We start from the raw sequence: 20,173 nt of genomic DNA, 5'->3' as shown, positions 1-20,173 counted from the left end.
GAGCAGGATGTGCTTCTAGCTTGTGGCGTGCAAGATCCCTCCCCTGTCCTGGATGGATTTTGCAGTACGAGCAGCCTGCTAACAGGTGCTGATTTGTGGCTGTACTGCCAGTGGGAGTGTTTGTGTGCAGCACCTGGCCCGTCAGTGGGCTGATGGTAACTGCTCTCTGGCTAGCTGGGGATAAGTAAACACCAAATACCTGTGGACCTTTTGTGGCTCTCCTGGGACATGGTCAGGGTACTTGCAGCAGACCTAAATGCCAGATCTGAGAGCAACAGCGGTGTCTCAAACACAAGCAATTATCTCTGGAGGAGGGAACAAGCAGCTGCCTTTGGCACAGCTCTGGATCAGCAGTCTCAGGGAGGGCAATTGCAACTTCACCTCTGGGGTTTCCTTTTGTTGATGTGCCACAATGCTGGGATCCGGTGAGGATGGACACCATGGAATCCTGATTGTGGCACTGCCAAGAGCTGGATGAGGAGAGAAACTCCTGCACTGATCACTTCCAAAGTTAGACTTCAGCCCGTTCTTCAATCCTGGGACCCTTTCCTGCTGTAAACACACTGGTGGTGTTTCCACCATGGAGGAAGGGAAACTTTCCTTTTGAGTTTGTCTGTGTCAAGGGAAGGGTGGTGGGGGGGAGGGAATCATGGTCTCCTCTAGCCATGAAATGCTATATAGACTCTGAGCCAGATGTGATTTGCCTTTTGAAGGAAAAGGCTTCATGGTGGTTATCGCCCTTTTGTCATCCTGCTGCTATCTCATGTAGGTGGTGCCTGGGCTAAATGTAGAAACCTGACTCACTGTGATTCAGTAGCCAAGTACCTCCTGTGCATTTTTGCTGCTGTAAACCTTTCTATTTCTCCTCTGGTGCTCTTCCATCCTGCCTCTGTACAGGTGGCTTGTTTTCAAGCACTGACCCTTCCAAGGGTGCGAGTTATCTGAAGGTGCAGCTTGTATGGCAATGTGAAGGTCTGGTTTTGTTGTGATGAAAGCTAGGCTCTGTGTGATCAGTACAGCCTTCTGCACTGGCCTTCCTACCTGTTCTAGGTCTCCGTGTCAGTGCAGGCAACCCCAGGCCTGGACGGGGAACCAGAACACTGCAAGAGAAGGGGCTTAGAAGTAAGACGGTTCATCCACCTTTTTGTGTGCAGTCTTTCCTCTATGATTAATTATTCTGTTTCATGACACAGTTTGGGATATCTCTTGCAGCCCGTGGGCTGCCTTATCTATCCATCAGCAAAGGAAGGATGCTCCCAGAGTAACAGGAAAGAGGGAAAGCCAAAGAAAAAATGAATGAGTGACAGGAAGCAAGGAGAACAGGAGGCAGGAGAAATGCTTTTCCTTTTTTTTCCCTTCACTTTCCCTTTCTTAGCTTCCCTGTGCTCTGCCTGCTCCCATCAAAGCCGCTGGAAATTGTTACCGACAGATCGAGTGTCTTCCAGTTTCTGTGTCAGGGAGTTTTGCCGATTCTCTGAACCATGCAAAAGAGGGGTCAGGCAAGAGAAGGAGAGAGCAAGAGAATGACCAATTCAGCACAGCTCTGGGCTTTATCACTGATCTGGTCAGGTTCACTGGGTTTTAACTCTATGAGCCAGTCAGGCTTAGAAACTCACACCTTTGTTATCACCTTTCAAGAGGAGGGAGCGGGCAGTGTGAATTCTCTGGGGTCATCTCGAGAGGCAGGCCAGGGATCACTCCTGCAGCAGCCTGCCTTGCCCTCACCTTCCACAGCACGCCAGGCACTTGGATGCTCTCTGTCAAGATTGATCACTATTTATTACCCCACAGATCAGAGTGGGGACAGAGGCATGTTGGAGGAGATTTTGGGGTTGTGCTCGGCCCTACTGTCATGGCTTTGGGCAGGGAGGTGCACAAAGGGGTTGGAACTTGCCAGCACCAAGCACCACTGCCATTTGGGTCTGGATCTGAACTGAGAGCTCTGAGGTGTTGGGACTGCCTTTGGTTCTGCCCTGTGTTCCCACGGTGGGTACAGAGGCTGTACCTGTATGGGTCTAAAAGCAGGGACCACTCCTGCCTGGCCCTGTAAAATTGCCCAAGTGTCTCACTTGGGCAATTACTTCTCCCTATGGATCCTCCTTCTGGAAGTTGGAGCCTGGTAGCAGCAAGAGATGGAGTGTCGCATGGGGAGCACGGTATTGCAGCTAACAGTCACGTTGCTGGAGGCTTAGGTCTGATGGGGCTTGAGTGGAGGCTTGGGGAGTCTTTACTTAGTTGGAACAAAGTCTCTGCAGGCCCAGATTAGTTCATTAAAGCCTGGTATCTTGCTTCTGCTCACTGCTAAAGCTTTGCTCTGATGTGTTGCTGATAACACTGCTGAATGTGCATGTCCTGAAAAAAAAAAGCATCTCTGCCTTTAGCAGATGCTCTTGTATCATCGCATCTCTCTGCAGCGTGGAGGTTTAGAGGCTGAAGTGGCATCGCTCAGTGGAGGAGAGGAGCTGTAAGCTGCTGGGACATCAGGATCCTGTTCCTTGTGTGTGTGTGGTGGGGACCATCAGGATCTTCGGGAGCCTCTGTTCTCCTCTCCAGAAAGTCTGCTGTGACCCCTGTGCCCTAGAGATGCTACGAGAGCAGTGCCTGGTAGGGGTGCCAGCTCAGGGAGGGCAGGCCCTGAGCACACACCGCTCACCTCAAACCCCCCACGTCGCAGAGCTCTGTGTAGCTGTTAGCTGGCAGGGCAGGAAGGAGGAGCCGCCAGCTGTGCCAGCTCTGGGGACAGCAAGGGAGGGAACAGCGTGCACATCCTGGGGGGGGGCTTTGGCAAGGACAGTGCTGAATGTGGAGGTTCAGAGTGACGTGTACAAATAGCAGCCGAAGGGAGCTGGCTTTCCTGCTGGCCTGCGCCACTCCCTCACCCTGCAGAGAGCAAGATGCTGGCTGGGCGTAAGTCAGTCAAAGAAATTGTCGCTTCAGCAAAAGGTTCCTGGAGTTCGGAAAGTGGAGGAAGATTGAGGGGAATGTCAACTGACCCTGCTGTCACCACCAGCAGGAGGCACGGAGGTGTCCGGCAGCTTTCTGTGTGGGTGTGTTGGGGCTGTGGTTGAAAGGCCTACATGCGTGGTAGGTTTTTTTTTTGAACAACCATGGCTGAGACAGGGTTGCTGACACAGGTGTCACCAGATGAGGAGGAGAAACAGGAGATTTTTCCCTCCCAGGCTCTGAATAGTTGGTTGCTAGAGCTAAGGTGCTAGAGATCCCCTTCTGCAAAGGAGGACATCTGCAGGCCCCTCAGCTTCTTCCCGCTGGGCAGCTTGTCTGTGAAGGTTATGGGCATCAAGGGGGGAGATGGAGCTTCTGAACGTTCATATGGATCTGCTCTGTGACACCGATGTTGCCCTAGCTTAATAGCAGGAGTTTCTGCTTTTGTTTAACTTTGCTTTAAGGCTTCTGGCATGGTGGTGACGTGGCAGGAATTTAGGCACTGGTAGGCAGCGGGGACCCTTGGGAATGTTGTTGCTGGGGCAGGGCAGAGCCCCAGCTCAGGCTGCAGGTGCTCCGCAGCTGAACAGCAGCCAGGACCCCGCACTGCAGAGCTCTCACAGGTGGAGCAGTGGGGAAAGAGCGGGTGTGATTTGGTCTGGGTCAGCAACAGTTTGGAAGAGGTCCGAGACCAACTTCACCTGACTCTTCTGAAGCTCCTCATGTCTCTTTCAGGCTCATCTGCTTTCTCTGAAGGAATGATTGTGTGGTGTTTGGAAGAGGTCTTTGTCTTGTGTGAGGCATTGCTGGCCATTGACAAGAGGCGAAAAGAGGTAGGTTCAGTACTTGCAGTGGAAAGTGCACGTGTTTGAGATGGGGGCTGTTAGATCCTCTGCGGATTTGAGGGACAAGCTTGGAGCACTTCCAAGCAGTTTGTTCCCCTTCATGCACGGATATCACCCTCGCTGTGAACTGTTTTGTGATGGCTTCTGTGGTGCACTGCTAATTCCCAGTGGTGCTACAAAGGTGTCTAGCGTCATAATTATGGAACATGTTGAAACTGAGTAGACAGCTTTTGATTTTTGACTTGGTATAGGCAGAACCACATGCAATTGAGTAAAGAGTCTCTTAGTTTTGACTTGTACTTCAGAACCTGCAGAATGTACTTGGGTTGTATTTTCCAACTCTCCGTTCACCGTGACAAAAGCACAAAGCTAAAGCTGGAATTCTCATTGACTTGTCTCCAAGAGCTAGGGCTTTAATAGTATTCACACTTAATGTTGTATGTGAGATCTGGTAACTGCAGGGAAAAAAGTGTCAGAAAACATCCCATACCAGGCAAGCCTCAAGACAGATGAGACGCTGTGCAAAGTGCATAGATATCAGTTCAGTTCCATTGCAATCAGCTTTGTATACCTCATACTTGCTTCTTCTGTGCTGAGACTCTGTTCTCACAGAGTTGTCCAAAAATTTCAGTTGTACATGGCTTTTGAAATGCAGGTTTGGTGTGTCAGAAGGGGTTGGTAAGCAGTACGGGGAAGGAGATGAGGAGCCTCTGGTTGGGAATCACCCATTTTTGGTACTGAAGGTGGCTGTCAAGGCTGATGCCTTCTGAGTGTGGGACCATGAGCAACAGTCACATTGTCCCCGGATAAGGTCCATCCGGATGGCCTGGAGCCTCCTCTGGTAGAACAGCCCTAGCGGGGTTGGAAGGAGCGTGTACACAGCTGCTGTGAAGAGGAGACAGACCTGTGTTGTGGTACTCATAAGCCAGGGGAACTTTATTATACTGGCATTACAATTAGCAAAGGGTGTATTTGTGCTGAAAGTGTGTGTTTGGGGAGGGGGAGTCAGGGAGGGGAAAGCTGGCGGTGATGGGGAGGAAGGGAGGGTGCCCTGACCTCTCCTCGTAGCCCTGACTGTGTCCCCATCTGAAGGTCTGGCATATCCACTCTCACTACTTAATGATAGTGACATTACCCATCCGCCCAGCATCGCGGGGCTTTTGTCTTCATTCAGGCAGAAATGAAGTTCTCCTGGGCGCACTTATCAATCACTGCAAAGCTCCAGCTGTTCCGGAGCCTTTGGATCGACTTCAACAGCCGTGCTTACAAATTGTCTCTGAATAGCACCGAGCTGAGACCCCCTTTTTTGTCATTGTCTTCCGACAAATGTTTTTTTTCGGCAGCCTTTCGCAGACGTTGCCGGCTGCCTTCTGCCGCGGTGATTGAAAACAGGCCTGTTTTGCATTCTCCTGCCGGAGTCCTGGGTTCAGGGAGCTGTCCCTGAGTGCCACTCCAGCGAGTGCCGTGCCAAAGACAATTACATGCATAGTTTTGCTGATTGCATTAAAATCATTAGAATGAAAGATTCTGAAATCGTACATTAAGGGGGGAAATTAGAAAAAGCTTCAGAGACAGACAGCAGCGTCCCCAAAGTGAGGGCAATACAATTAGCTCAAATTGTGTTACATACACACAGACTAGGAGTAGCTCCTGTAACAAATGACCTTATTATTGCTGCTCCCTCTCTCCCTCCATTCCTTTTTCTCTCCTTCACTCCCTTCTCATTCTCATTCCTTCCTTTTTCCCTTCTCAGAAACTTATTCTTTGTCCAGGACTGCCATTCTCCTTGTTCACCCCTTCCTCTTGCTCTTCTCCCCTTCTTTTGTCTCGAGGACTGCCTGGGTAAGGTTGGTCGTGGGATCCCTGGAGTGCAATACTTTGCTTCCAGAGCTGCTTTGCAGGCCATTTAGGAAGAAGTGACTAAGTGCAACCCCAGAAGTTAATTTTCAGCTGTGCAAGAAACTTTGCTCTCTGGGGGAACAAGGAAGTACAAGACTCCAAAAGCTTTGTACGTGCACCAGCCATCAAGAAGATCGAAGCAGCTGTCTAGCTGTACTCCCTATCCAGTGCCAGGAAGGAGACTAGGAACTACGCTTCAGGTGGGAAATCTTCCTGCATGGCACAAACACTGGCACAGCAGGAGGTGAAGAAAGCTTAATTCTGGAAGGGAGAGTGAAGATTCTTCAACGTGAATTCCAGGTTGTCAAAAAAAAAAATCCCATTGCATCAGGGTGTATGGGTTAACACCTGGACTAGACTCAGGGCTTTGCTTGGATGGTGATTTGAAGGAGAACATGTGGTCAGCCTGACAAAGGGGAAGGAAGAGGATTACTGTATATACTGCAGAAAGAGGGAACCAGCTGAAGAGGACTTCTGGGAAACAGCAAAGCTCATGTTGTACCTTAAGGAAGACTCCCAAGGATCTGGGGTCAGGGAAACACCTGAAAAAAGCCAAAGGGAGCAAAGAGACTGCCTTGTGGAAGAAGAGTGTGAACCACATGTGGATGCTGGAGACTGGACCTGCCCCAAAGGACATCTGTCATTCTGTCTGCACAATGCCAAGAAGCACATGAAGGATTGTGGTCCTCCTTTGTGTGAGGATGGACTCCCAAGCATGTCATATGAATTGACCAAGGTCATCCATGGAACCTGTGTCAGTCAGGGACTGAAATGCATTTTCCTCAGCAGGCAGTAAATATCTTAACTGGAAAAATAGTTGCTCTGTGTCACTCTGTACTGTGACACTGTACAGCTTTACTGCTGGGGCTTGAGGTAGGTAGGGTATGAGCTGGGGTAGCTCTCTTGTTTCCAGTGTAACAGCTTGCAGCAACCTGTGTCAGCTGTGCCTGCCCATCAGCTTGTCCTGCTCTGCCTCTGGTGCTTCCAGTCACTGTGGCAGCACAGCGTTGGTGACTCAGGGATACCTGAACCTGAGGTGGTATCTTTGTGTTACTAGTGTGTTAATAACAATGGCTTGAAGCACTGTGCATTGACAGGGCACTGTCCAAACTTCATGTAAAATATGCTCACTTCCTTCATGAGATGAGTCTTAGATTAGACATGACACAGAGGGAAATAGGTCATTTACTTGAGGAGCGGGCTATGCAGAGGAAGAAGCAGTAAGTTGGTGAGATAATAAGGCAGGGACTTTAGCAAGTATAGAAGACAAGAAGGGGAAAACTAAGATAAAAATGGGAAAGAGGTAGGAGAGCAGAGGATATATCCACAGAGTGAAGTAGGTGGAAGATCAGTTTGCCTTCGTAAGGTGAATCACAAGGGTGGAATGTGTGAGACAAAGGAGTCCAGGAGGTGAGAGGTTGGGGGATGAAAAATAATGGATTTGATATGGGAGGGAAGCACAGGTTGGAGATGAGTGGGACAGAGGTGGAGAAATCAGGCAGGAAAGGATTTCAAATTAGGGAGACCTGTTACAGACAAAGAAGAAAAGTGGAGGTGGGTATGTGTTTTAGGTAAGTGGAACTTGGGTGTTGGAAAGACAAGCAGAGATGCAGGTTTGAGCAGTACGAAGAGAATAAAGTGAAGGGAGACAGATGAGGGTGAGGAGAAAAGAGTCCAGCTAGTGAGAAGGCCAAAAGGGATCTGGAGCTGCAGAGCACAGGAACTAAGTGACCTGTGGAGCCCAAAGATGGAGTTAAAAAAAAAACAAAAAAAAACTTGAAGATAAGTGGGAAATGTACACTAGCAAAGTGTGCGTTTTCAATGATATATCAGCAGCCGATAATCCTTTCAGCAGGAGAAGACCAGACCAGTGGCAGCTGGCCCTTATGGGGATTTCTGCTGCTTTTATTTCAGCTTAATTCACAGGAGGAACAACCAAGAGTTAGTGGTGTTTGTCTGAGTTGCCATTGCTCCTTTTGAAGGACCTTCCTCTTTACCTTCCCTTGTGGTAAGTTCTCTTCTTAGTAAACTGTTAGGCTGCAAGGATTTTTGTGAAATTTTGGCACTGCAAATGCCAACATCTCCCTTTCTTTATTGGAAGTAAAGATGAACCTTGGCTCTTTCAGAGAGCAGTGAGAGGCATTCACTTGCACCAGCCTGTCTCTGCAGGTCAGAGCGGTGTGTGCAGTGTACTTGTAGATACAGTACCTAAAAATGGGTAGGCTATGGGACTCAGTCTCCAAGGCACAGCAGCAGGAAGGTTAGACTGTGGGTATAAGGTCATGTTGATAGTCAGATATTAACTTGCCAGCCACGTTAATATTCAGCAAATGATATATAGCAGTACTTAGAGCAGTGCCATCAGAAGAGGCTCTTTGACTCTTCTGTGCTCTCTGCCTGTGTCTTCTCTGTACCCTTATCACAATAGCTCTCCAAATACCGAGGTCTTGTCTTCCTCTCATCCAGTGCAGGTAGATCTCATCGGCTTTGCTGAGACTATACACACCTTTCTGGAAGGTACCTTCTTTCCACCAGCATGAGAGATCTGAAAAGATCAGATTCCCAGAACAAAGTTAGCCTGTCTGAATGCCAGTCTACTCTTCCAGAGATCCCACTGCTATTTTTGATTAGGCTTATAAAGATGACCACCTTGTTTGCTCAGAAGTGAGGGGGAGGTGTGGAAGGGCGCTGTCTGGAGTGCGCTGGGGTCAGTGAGGGCCTGACTTGATCAACTTCAACAGGCTTTGGATCAGGCCTCTAATGACTGTTTGCATGTGGGCTGGTGTGAGTAGGCTGAGAAGGGATGTGGCCTATGGCAGGATCACTGCAGAGAAAGGATGGTGCTTTACTGGGGGTGGAAAATGGAATTGTCACCGTGGAATGAATGAATTGTACAGTTTCTCTTTTGTAACCCAGGGAATAATTAAGATAGATGGGTAGATGAATTAGCTGTCCTGCAAGGTCAAAAGTGGATTGCCTTATTACTCTATTATTTCACTGTTGTGGAACTATCACCACTAACGCCTTTTTCATGATATTTTGTACACCGCACCAAAAAAAAAAAAAAGGAAAAAAAGAAAAAGGGGGGGAGATACAAATTGATCGTTTGCTGGTGAAATCAGTCTTCGTCATCGCCAGCAGTGCTTGGATTAATGGGATTGAAGGCTGCTGGAGGTTCAGCCAGAGAGACGGGCGGAAAAACAAGAGAAATTGGTTTGTACCCCTGGGAATGGAATTGATGTGACTTGAACGGAGCTGCTGCAGCAGTGGTGGCTGCTATGCTGTGATGCTGGTTTAAAAAAAAAAAGGAGATGGGAGAACAAAATAAATCCCTAGCTGGAATTCTGTGTCATTAAAAATGTGGATGGTAATCTTCTAGGGTATTTGGGAGGTCCAGAAGAGTACATTTGCTACAAGCCTTCAAGAAACAATAGAGCAGAGCCTTTGTGAAACATGGTTGCTTTCTGGTAGTCTTCCACTATTTCTGTGGGGTATTAAAAATGAGCAATAGAGGCAGGGTATTACTCCTGTTACTGGTGAATTTACTGGTGTATACTACCCAATCTATGTAGCTGGTCATGGAGACCTTCCAGATGGGTAAAGACCATCATGTGGAAGTGGAGGAGAGGAGACCAACAACGTACATGGTTTGTAGAATGAGAAAAGTGGGGGCATATCACTATAGGTTACTGTGTCTTTGACCTGACAGTCACAGCAAGAAATATGCTGGAGAGGAAAACCCGTATTTATGGTTTTTCCATCTGCAGTGCCAAGAGGTGGCTCAGAAATGCTTGCTGTCTTCTGAATTCCTTGTTTGATTTCTAGTAAACAATGATTTGGAGAGGTCTAAACCCATGGAGGAAAGACACCTCATTCTACTTGACATGTCCTCCCTATGCTTGGCATCATGGTTATAGCAGATCTCATCTTCCCCAGGCACCATGAGCAGCAGCGGAGGGAATCCGTGTCTGTGTGCAGTTGGTGTCAAGGCATGTCCCTGCCTACATGCATTCTCTCCTGTGCTCACCCAGGGTCAGCTGGCGATGGCAGAGCAGTGCATGGTGGCTGCAGCACAAAATGCTGAAGTGAAGTTGCCTGTGCTTGGCTGCTTTTAGCAGTGGGATGTATAGTGTTCATCTGAACAGCTTAAAAGCAGGGCTATGAGGAATGGCTTTCCAAATGTGGGGCTGGATCTGAGGAAGATGTTCCTAACACCAGGTGAAGTCAACTTAAGTGCTGTGTGAAGGGGAGATCTGGCAGATCTCTTCCTCAGTCAGACATATTTGTGTTTTTTCCTGCTGCTCTTTGGTCAACCCTGATGCCAGCTCTGAGGAAAATCAACTGTGAGATTCTAGAGTGAAACCCGGTGAATTATTTCTGAAATGCTCTGTGTGTGGTTGGAGGCTCAAGACACCACAATGTACAGCTGTGTCCTGTCCATGGGGAGTCAGAGAGCAGAGGTGGCTTTCTGACTCTTGGCTGGCAAGGGAGCATTTTCTGTAAATGAGACTATTTGTGATAGAGTAGTGTGTGGGGCAAATTTCTTCTGATTTACTTTCCTTTCTTTCCTGCACTATACTCCTGATTATGAAAAGTGGTGGTGTAATGCTGGCTGTGAGCTCTAGGGCAGTTGTATGTCTTCTGTGCTTGGCGAGTCCTCCCATGGTGATGGTTAAATCACCTTCTGCCAGTCTGACAAATCCAGAATAGTATAAAAATAGTATAAAAGTAGGATTATGGCAACAAAAGCCTAATACAACTGGGTTGTCCCTGTTCATCTCATCCAGGGTCTAATGAAGGCAATTTTGATCCCAAACAACTATTGAAGTTTGGGGTTGTAGGCAGGGTCTTGGTGGAAAGCCTGAGCTTCCCCTTGGAGATATCTGGGGAACAACATGAGATTTTTCATTCTTCTATGTAACACCATTAGCCTCATAGAGCATCAGTGAGAAGGGAGCAAAAAATGGACGAAGGAAGCATTTAAAGTAAATCCAGATAGGGCAGTGTGCATCCCAAAACTCTTGGCATCTTGTACTCTGTTTTCTTCAGTGCTCAATATACAGATAGTCTGGGGATGGGAGGGCGGAGATCTGGGAAACTCCTTTTCCAGCACTGTGAACAGTACAGAAGCAAGACCTTGATGCAAAACATTACGGTGTTTGCATCAGGCAACTGGCTCTGCAGATAGTCAGGGTGAGCTGAGCCTATTTACTAGCAGGAAGAACAGCTGCCGCACAGGGCCACTGATGTTTTCTGCTCTCGGATCTGCACTGTGGATCTTGCCTTCTGCTTTCCTGATGAGAGATCCTCGCATGTCTGAGAGGGCAGGTCCTCCTCTCTGAACCATGCTCCATGCAGGCCTGAGGGAAGCATGCTCTCTGAACTGTGGGTTGCTCTGCTGGGGAAGGAAATGCTTTAACCCCTGTGTGCTTTAGGCTCACCTCTTATTGTTGTCTATCTGATTTGCATATTTGATTTTCCAGAGTGACTATCACTCTTGTTTTTGACCCAAACTACCTTTTATTTCCCTGCAATGCAACAGATCAAGGCACAGTGCTAAAAGGATATCAGCTACAGCTGTAGCTTGTGCTAGTAACTATAGTTTTTAGTTAACTAAAAATTGTGCTTCAGTCTGGGAGTTGCACAGCTGGGAGGCTGGAATGACTTGTTGGAGTGAGGAATTGTTCAAAACCATGTGTGCTGGGGCACATAGTGGAGCAGGAAATGGGAAGGTCCCCATCCAAGATGTGATTGATCCTGGAGCTACCCGGCATTTTCCCGTGCTTGTGCCTTTGGAGGAGACATCAGGACATGGGATGGTGTTCATCTCCAGATTCTCTCTCTCTGTTACTGATGTCTCTGTCTCTGATTAGTTTTGGGTGATGAAAGAAGACAGCTGGTTTGTGTTACAAATGAGGATATGGCATGCATTGACATCACATGGCTCTGTCTGCCTTTCAGCTGCAGTTACGAAAGCCAGAAGAATGGTTTTGAGACAGTTATGTGAGTGTTTTGCACATTCACGTGTAACAAAATAAAGGAATAATTCCCACTGCTGGTTCTGTAGCTCTGATGTATCATGCCTTCTTTTGCCCCTCATCCCTGACTTCTCTGAGACAGTCATCAGGCCAGGTGAATTGTTTTTGTTTTTGATGAAAACTGCATTCCTGACCAAAAGCAAAGATGCAAAAAGCTCAGAATATTCTAATATTTAGATGCAAAGTAAGCTATTTTTTACTTGTTTTGAGACTGGTGTTACTTAAATGCAACTTTAAAGAGCTGTGGAGAGAAAATGCAACACCAAAGTACAAGGACAAGCTTAGAGTAAAGCAGAACAATTTTATTATATGACAACTCAAACAGTGCTCTGTTGCACTTTCATTTTTCCAAGGCAAAGTTACTGATCCTTATTCCTTCCCTCCCTCCCTTTTTTCTCCCTACCACACTAGGTGTTTTTTTTTTTTGTGAAAGTGATTTTACAGGTAAAATTTAATTAGGGCAAGAGCAAGCAGGTAGCATTAAGGAGCAGAACTGAATGAAGCTAATGGGCTGCTGTTATGTTCCTGTTCTGTTAGCTGATAAAAGTTCAGTGTTGGGAATCCATAGCTTTTAAAACTATACCTGTGAAGAATTTTTTTCTTTGAGACTTTCACTGTTTCAGCTTATTGTAATCAGCTATGCTCTATCCTTGGTGAAAATCAATGATTTACATACACCATGACTGACTTTTTTCTTTAAATTTTTCTTCAGAATAAGCCCTAATTTTCCATCATTCCAGTATCCTTCCTCCTACAACATTTGCATACTTTACTGCATGTCTGAATTTGACCTATCAGTAATGGTGATGGTAGTTGTTGTTGTTATGGTCCTGCTAAATCAATGGATATTAATTAAGTTAAACCAACATGAGCGGAATAAAATGAACAGAAAATGTGTTGAAAATGTAGTTGTGCTCACATCTGCACCTTTGAAAGCTGAAGCAGGCACTTTATCTACTAGGTTACAGTCTCTGGTTATCATCTATGGGAAATTAAAGGTATTATTTTTACCACCGGAGGGCTCCCATATTTTTCCATTAATGCAACAGAAACATATTGAAAATGACTAATACTCAGGTGATAAAAACCATGAAGTTCAGACAAAGTGTTACCTACTTCACAGCAAGATCCATACGCACAGGACCTTTGAGAGAAATGAGAGTAACTGCTGTATTGCAGATTTGAGGCGGGGGGGAGAAAAGCAGGATAGATCGTGTGATGAATGGACTCTTATCTGGTGGTGATATCAACCAAGCAGCGTTAAAAACATGGAGTTTTGCCACTGCTGGGAAGCTCCAGATCCTTGACTGGGGACAAGGGGGGTGGCAGCAGATCAACAGGACTCTGTGAGGATAATGCCGAAGTGCCAGCTTAGATGAGGGGAGGATGTAGCCCAGAGAGAGCAGTTGGTCCTGCACACTTTAACCTGTTTAAGTCCAATTTCTAGTGAAGCACATAGGTTGTGTTTGAATGAGCGTTGCATTTCACCCTCTGAAAGAGGCAGTGAATATGATGACTGGTTCCATCATTCCTTCTCCCACTGGCATCTCATTACAGCCATCACTTGTGCTCCAGTGGCAGAACCTGAGTAAACTCTGTGCATGTTCTGTGCAGGTTACACAGTTCTGGGTTTTGTAGATTTGTGTGGGTTGTACCATCTACACACAATAAATTAGGTCGATGTAACAGGAACATGCAGGGCCAAGGGCAGCATCAAAGTAATACCAATGGATCCCATTAAATTCTTCCAGCAATATTTTTGGCCCTATACGAGCAGCAGAAGCAGATTTTTTCAAGTTCAGCTGGGAGAGGGAACCCATTTCTTAAAGTACTAGGAAGATAAAAGGTGTAATGAATGTTTCTACCAGAATAAGGTAGGATACTGAGGTGCCCAGGCCTCCTCCACAGCATATATCTCTGCCCATGAATTTTGGGAGTTGTTGTCACAGGAAGGCAATGCAGGGACATGCTCTAAGCCAGTGCCAGAGACAAACCCCAAGTAATGCTTCCTGCTAACCAGCTGTGCCACAACCACAAAGACCCCAAGACCATTAGCTCCTTGTCTCTCCATGTATCTGGTGATCACCAAATTCTTGATGTTGCTTTCTAGAAGACAACAACATAGATGCTCTTGGATTGATTCTGAAATTGGGATTCAGAACTGCTAAAAGAGGGGAGTCATTTGCCTAAAACATTGTTTTTCTTTCTGATGAAAAGGTAGATATGGAATGATTTGAAAAACATACGTGTTTGGTCGTGTTTTCTTTTGGGAAAGGTTCTGAACAAGTCTAAGCAGTGTATTTTCTCTTATTTTTTAATAAAATGTTTGTATTCCTTACTGGAAAGTACTGTTTCATAGAGAACTATAACTTTAATGCTTAACATAAAAAATAATAAAGCTCCAGAAAAAGAAATATTGAAGAGCAATATCTCTTTATGCAAATATAGACATGTATTATGGCCATTTTGGAAATACTTTAGGACAATAAGGAAGGGAAATCACAGTAAATTGCCCTTCTACTCCTTTGATTCTCAGATTTATTTTTTTTTGCATCTACTATTGAAGCAAGTATCAGTGATGTGCATCTCTGTTCTTTGTCATCTTAATCCTCTTGCTATTGGTCTTGCTCCTGATATTAATCAGCTTTAATCAGCTTCACTGTGGTTTAGTTTCTTTAATCTGAGTATGATTATCAGAAAAATTAAGCCTGGAAATAGCACCATGAGATAATCCAGTCCATCTCGCTACCTTAGGGGAAGGCCTGTTCTACCTTGGGTGGGTATTTTCTAACTTTCTAACTGATTTTCTATTCTTTAAAGCTTTCAGCAATCAAGACACCACAGCTGCCCTACACCAATCTGCTCCAGTGCCTCACTAGACTCTAGCACTAGTTTGTAGCACAGGAAACTTTGTCACTACGCCTGATCTAGGTCTTATGGTAGTTTAAGCCCTGTTCTTTTACCTATTAGAAAGATGATTCTCTTTTGGCTTCTCATCTTTATAATGAATGCTTCCATCTCTTTCTAGCTTTCCAGGTCGCGCTTTCCAGATCTTGGACCAGTGTTGCTTTTCTTCACAAGTAGCTCTTACTTGCCAACATCCCTCTTGAATGTTGGGGTCCAGACCTAGATATAATAATTCCAGCTGAGGCCTCACCACTGCAGACAGAAATACAATGTGCCTGATCATCTGTGTTCCTCATTAAACCATTTATGAGATTGGTTTTTTTTCCAGAGTGACCTTACTCTGATAAATCCTGTTCAGCTTGAGTGCTTTTCTGCAGAATTTCTGCCTTGTAATGTTCTTGATTTCATATTTGTACCATTGATTGTTCTGCCAAAGTGAGGCAACTTGTTTGTGTCTGCACTCATTTGCATCCAAGGAAGTGATAAATAACTCCTTCGCATAGGAACTGAAGACAGCTATGCCTTCTAGTTGGAATTTAAATAGGGAGGAACTGTCCCTGCAGGAACTCGGCAATGGCACTCTGGTAAATGTGGCTGGTCTTCCCAACAGGTGGCAAGCATTGACTGCAGAAAATCTAAGATTTGAGCTCAGAGCTCACCTGAGCAGCACTCACTAGAATTCCCCAGGGTTCAATCTCTAAGAATGGAGTCACTGCTTGAATACATTAATTCAATTTCTATCGATACTCTATGGTCTTTGCAGCTCTCCTATCCAAAAGTCAACCTAATATGAGCCTGCTCAGCTAATAAAAGCATAGAAGGTTACAAAACAAGGTGGTTTGTCTGTAGGCCAGGTAGCATGATTAACAGCAGGCATTTAATTGATTCTGATGTCCTCAGTGATCAGCATTGGAATAGATTATTGCCTCCCAGCCCAGATTTACTGTTGACGACATACCATGTCATACCACTAAACTGTCTTGAAGGTGATTTCTGGCCAGCACGGTATCATGCAACTGCATTGCAATGACATTTTGTGACAAAAATAAAAAAAATAAAAAAATCAATGGTGTGTTTTAGCTCACAAGCCACATAGCTACAAGGTGTCCTGAAAGGTGGCCCTTTCCAACAGGGCGACCCTGAAACTGTTGCAGGGGGTCATTGTACCTATGCCCCAACTGGGGGGAAATGAATCAGGTAGCTTTAATTTCATTTTGTGAGTCGTTTTTCATCTTAGTGAAGAAGGGGAATGTTGTGAAACAGCCCTAACCTTTCACATAAAAAAGTCCCTTATTCTTCCTTGTGCATTGCTAGATGTTTCATTTTACCTTTACGTTTTCATTCATTAAATAATAATAATTAAAAAAAAGCTTTAAAAATCTCTTCTTTCTCTTTCTTTCTATTTTTTTCTGTGTGTATGTGTGAGAGAGGGCTGGTATCTACATGAAAAGGTTTTGTGTTTTTGTTTTGTTTTGGTAGAGTTGCTCCTTCTTTTTACAGGTGGAACAAAGTTGTAGTTTTGAGTATTGTATTATATGGTGGTTAGAACAATTCACCAGGATTGACAGCTTTTAGAAAAAGAAAAATAGCATAAATCAAAATTGGCATCCTGGATAAGTTTGGATCAGCTGTAATGAACAAGACTGCTGGTAATTTCTGCTCCCAGGGTTGCCTGCTGCTGCATGCACACCAGATCCTTAGTACTCTGTATTTTGTCTTCTCTGCTGAGTGACTGATGCCGTAAGACTTCTTGTGCTAGCTTCTCCTGCTATCTGCATTTCACTGACTGTGAATGTGTTAAAGCCCTGTCAGAGGCTAACCTTCGCTGAATCCTTCATCACTGTGGGTTTGCCAGTTCCTGTCGTGTCGTGCTGCTTGCCTTGGCCAGGCCCAGCCACACCAGTGTGGGTCTCTCTAGGAGCTTCTGCCTGCTGGGAGTGGGACAGTGCTGGGTGCCTGCATCAGTGCCAGGTCTGCAGGCACTCCCTGAGGAGCTGGGGTGGGGAGGGACAGATGTAGAGGCTGCTTTATGGTGGGGCTCAGACCCTTGGTTAGGAAGTCAGGTGACAGCAAAGGGCACTAAAAATGTTTCAGTAAGTTTGGTGGAATGAACAACAACAAAAAGTCATTTGGGGGCTATCTAAGTCTTTCTATTTAAGCAGAAAAGGTTATCTTTTATTTTAGCCGTGTTTAGCCCTTTTTCTGATGGTGGTCCATTTTTACATGAAGGAATTTGTTTTGACTCGCAGCCAAGAAGTAACAGTTGGAAGACACTGAGCTCAGGTCCTTCAGCATTTCCAGATCCATTCTCCCAGTATTTTCCAGCTGAAATGGCCTGTCAAATTGCTTGGAGCATTTCTGGAATTTTCTTTTTAAATATCACCTAGTAAGAGGGTAGGAGAAAACACCTGCCTTGCATCCAGCAGGAGAGAAATCAAGGTGCTTTACAGCCCCCTGGCTCTCCAGTTCACTCTTCAGAGTAGCATACTGCGATGGCTCCCTGTCCTCCAGGTTTTGTAATGCAAGACTGGGCCGTGTTGGCTCTTCTGCTGTGTGTGCCTGGGGAGAGGGAACGTGAAGGTCCCGGGCTGAGCAATACTGGCATCCTCCCCTCGGCTTCCCGAGTTTCCCAGGCCAGTTTGCTCGCCGGGAAGCCTGCTTGGATGGGGCTTACAAGCCCTTGACTGGCAGTGACTGACAGCTGAAGTGGCAGGTTGACTTCAATGCAAATCCAATTTCTCCTGCTTTATTAGTGCTTCTTGAGTACTATTTTGCAACGGTGAAGCCGGTGTGATTTACTGAGTGAATTTACACTTCAGTGATGTGGCAAGAGCCGCGGTAATGACTGAAAGCCAGCTTAGATGAGCGGCGGCGCTGCTCACCTGCGCGACCCCCTCCCGCCGGGCTCAAAGCGGCACGAAGGCCTCGGCCTTTGCGCGCCATGTGGCAGCGGGCCCCGAGCCCTGCTCACAGGGACTGTCACCTCACGGGGAGCCCTGTTTGGCCACCCGGGGTGGAGCTGGGGGGCTCCTGACTTTCCACGTGTGTCATTGCTGAGCTGGGGCCACCCCTTGCTCACAGAGGACGAGAAGCGAGAAGAAGCTTTTCCTCCCTGCTTCCTCTTTCTCCTACTGCTCTGGTCTGACAACCAACCTGAGACCTGCTTGTTTTTTTTGACCCCCATTTTCTAGTGTTTATTAAAAAAATACATTTTGAGTAAAACCCTCAGTTTTTTGAAGAATTACTGATGTTGTGCCTTCTTATTTTCTTTTTTAAAATACGTTGCTTTTTTATCTTAAGGGACTTGCTAAAACTCAGTTTGTCTTAACTGATGTATTTTTAAAACATGAATCTTTCATTCCATTCCTGTGTTTATTAGACAAAAATTGCCTTTACAGTCTGGGACTGATATCTGAAATGTGTTTTTTAAAAATGTGGTTTTAAATCAGGTCTTTTTCTGTTAAGGAAAAAAGAACAACCCAACCCTTTGCTTACCGCACATCTTTCTTTTGAGTGATTAAAAAAATTGCTATGATAGGTGTTGACTTTTTTCAGTCATTTATTATGCTACAAAGCAAGAAGTTAACCCTTGCCTTATAGTAGAGCTGCTTGGCGTGGGATAAATAAAAGCAACAAGAGACCTCAGCAGTAGGCCTTAGGGCCATAGAGTGTCAGTGGTGTTGGTTGAACCTCTGAACTCAGTGCTGTGCTGAGCAGCAGCTCATAGCAAAAATGTGTTGTGTAGTGAGTATTCCCCCTTAGTCCTCCAGAAGAGTGTGAAGCAGGTAACTGGGAGTGGTGGACCATCTGAAATAATTTTAGTGACCTTTTTCCTCGAAACACAGCACGGTTTCATGGAAATCAAAATGTGTGGTGGGTGCATAGGGATGTTTGCGTAAATATCATGGGGATTTTCTGAGCGGTTGTTAACCTGTTTGATCTAAGCCAGCAGGAGAGAAGGTGACCTGGTATTGTTAATAAACTTGTTCTCTGGGCACAAGCATCAAAGGGCAGAGCCAAGCTCGAGTCCTAGCAGAGTGATTCCAAAGGTGAACAAGGCCAGATGTGCTCCATCCCAGCTGGGCACTTTAAGCAATGAGATCCGTATCACTTCTGTTAGACCTGCTCCTGGCCATGTCAGTGACCAGGGGAGCTGGCCCAGGCCCAGGCTGGACCAACAGCCTTGTGCAGGACCCTTGTTCCCCAGCCAGGCCGGTGGCCTCACTGGGAATGGGGTGAGAACCAGGCCTTCAGCATAGTACTGGCTGCTTATGTTCCTGGCTATGAAATGCTTGGTTTTTATTCAGCCATGCAATGTTTCACAAATAGGGTAGCTTCTTTGGAAGAAGTTGGGGGGTTCAGTCTGCTGGGACCCCATGTTTTGTCCATTCATTTCTCCTGATTTTATCTTGGACATCTGTGGACATGACTTTCAAAGCAGTGCTGGGACCCATTCTTTGTCTCTTGACTCCCTGAACCTCTCAAACAGCTCTGGGACACTCAGCCCTTCTGTCTGATTGAATCTCATTTCCCTATTTACTTACTGTAGTCTTGCCTTTCTCCTTGTTTTGAATTTTCCCTTGATCTGTCCTTCTAGAGTAGCTTTCCCTGGAGCCTTTGAGATGGTACTCTCCAGGCCATTCAAATGTGAGCATGTGATGGAGCAGATAAGCAGCTCTTGCCCTCAGAAACATGTGAGCCTTGGCTTTGAAGAAAGAAGTGTTTTTTGTTTTTTTTTTCTTTTCACTTTATTGGTGCTGATTCCCAGCTGGACTTATGTAAATGTTGATTGCAAAGCTCCCACTAAGTACAATGAATCTTACAGTCTAAGAGAAAATAGATGAGGAGCAAGAGAAAAACACGGATGTGATGTCTGTCCAAATACCTCTTTAAAAGTCCATGGATGCCTCTTTAGCCTAACTCCCAGTCTGCCCCTGTAAAAATGTTGTAGGTGGTTGCTGTGTCTTCTGCATGCACCTGTATGATGCTGCAGAACTCCCCTTGTTAAAGAAGTAGGGTTTCCTTGGGACATTTGTGCATCATAGGTGAGTTTTGAGCAGCCATCACACATCTAAAGAGACCCTGCACATGAACAAAGCTTTTTGCCTCATGCGCAAGCTTCTTTTAAGGCTTCGGCTGCCTTTTATGGGGCATTTACGTGCAGGTTGGTCTGAACATCCTCAGTCAGCTCATGCTGGTAGATGGCTGAATCATGAGCTGATGACTTTTTCTACCATTGTATTTGGATAGCACGACACAATATTTTCAGGGAAGTTCAGAGTAGTGACTCTGGCCTTGACTAAATAAGCATTGTGGTGATAACCCTAGGGGTCACCTGCCAAGAAAAATCTTCATGAACCTACAGGTCTCCAGCCCTTAAGTCTTCTTCTGAGACTTCAGTTTTGGTCTGCTGGCCATTCACTCCCTCCTCCTCAGTCTTCACAATGTCCTATTTCTCTCATCTAAATTTACCTTTTCCTTCTTTTGCCAGGTTATCCTTGGCTTATGCATAGAGAATTTCCATTGAGGGTGGCCCATATC

At 45.9% G+C, this 20,173-nt stretch overlaps 1 long non-coding RNA gene across 11 annotated transcripts in view; it reads left to right on the top strand.

Moving 5' to 3' along the window:
• The window catches only part of LOC136791237 (uncharacterized), a 318,474-nt gene that overhangs the window by 227,831 nt on the left and 70,470 nt on the right, over positions 1–20,173 (top strand). For 10 of the 11 annotated variants that reach the window (XR_010832780.1, XR_010832789.1, XR_010832785.1 and 7 more), the window contains one exon: positions 3,679–3,776. The exons of the other annotated variant lie outside the window; for it this stretch is intronic. This is a non-coding gene — a long non-coding RNA (uncharacterized lncRNA). The remainder of the gene's footprint in view (positions 1–3,678; positions 3,777–20,173) is intronic. 11 annotated transcript variants of the gene reach the window in all.

Source organism: Anser cygnoides, chromosome 7 (genome assembly GCF_040182565.1).
Source record: "Anser cygnoides isolate HZ-2024a breed goose chromosome 7, Taihu_goose_T2T_genome, whole genome shotgun sequence".
Classification (NCBI taxonomy): Eukaryota; Metazoa; Chordata; class Aves; order Anseriformes; family Anatidae; genus Anser; species Anser cygnoides.
The sequence above is the reverse complement of the archived record's forward strand: the minus strand, read 5'-3'. Positions and strand labels throughout refer to the sequence as shown.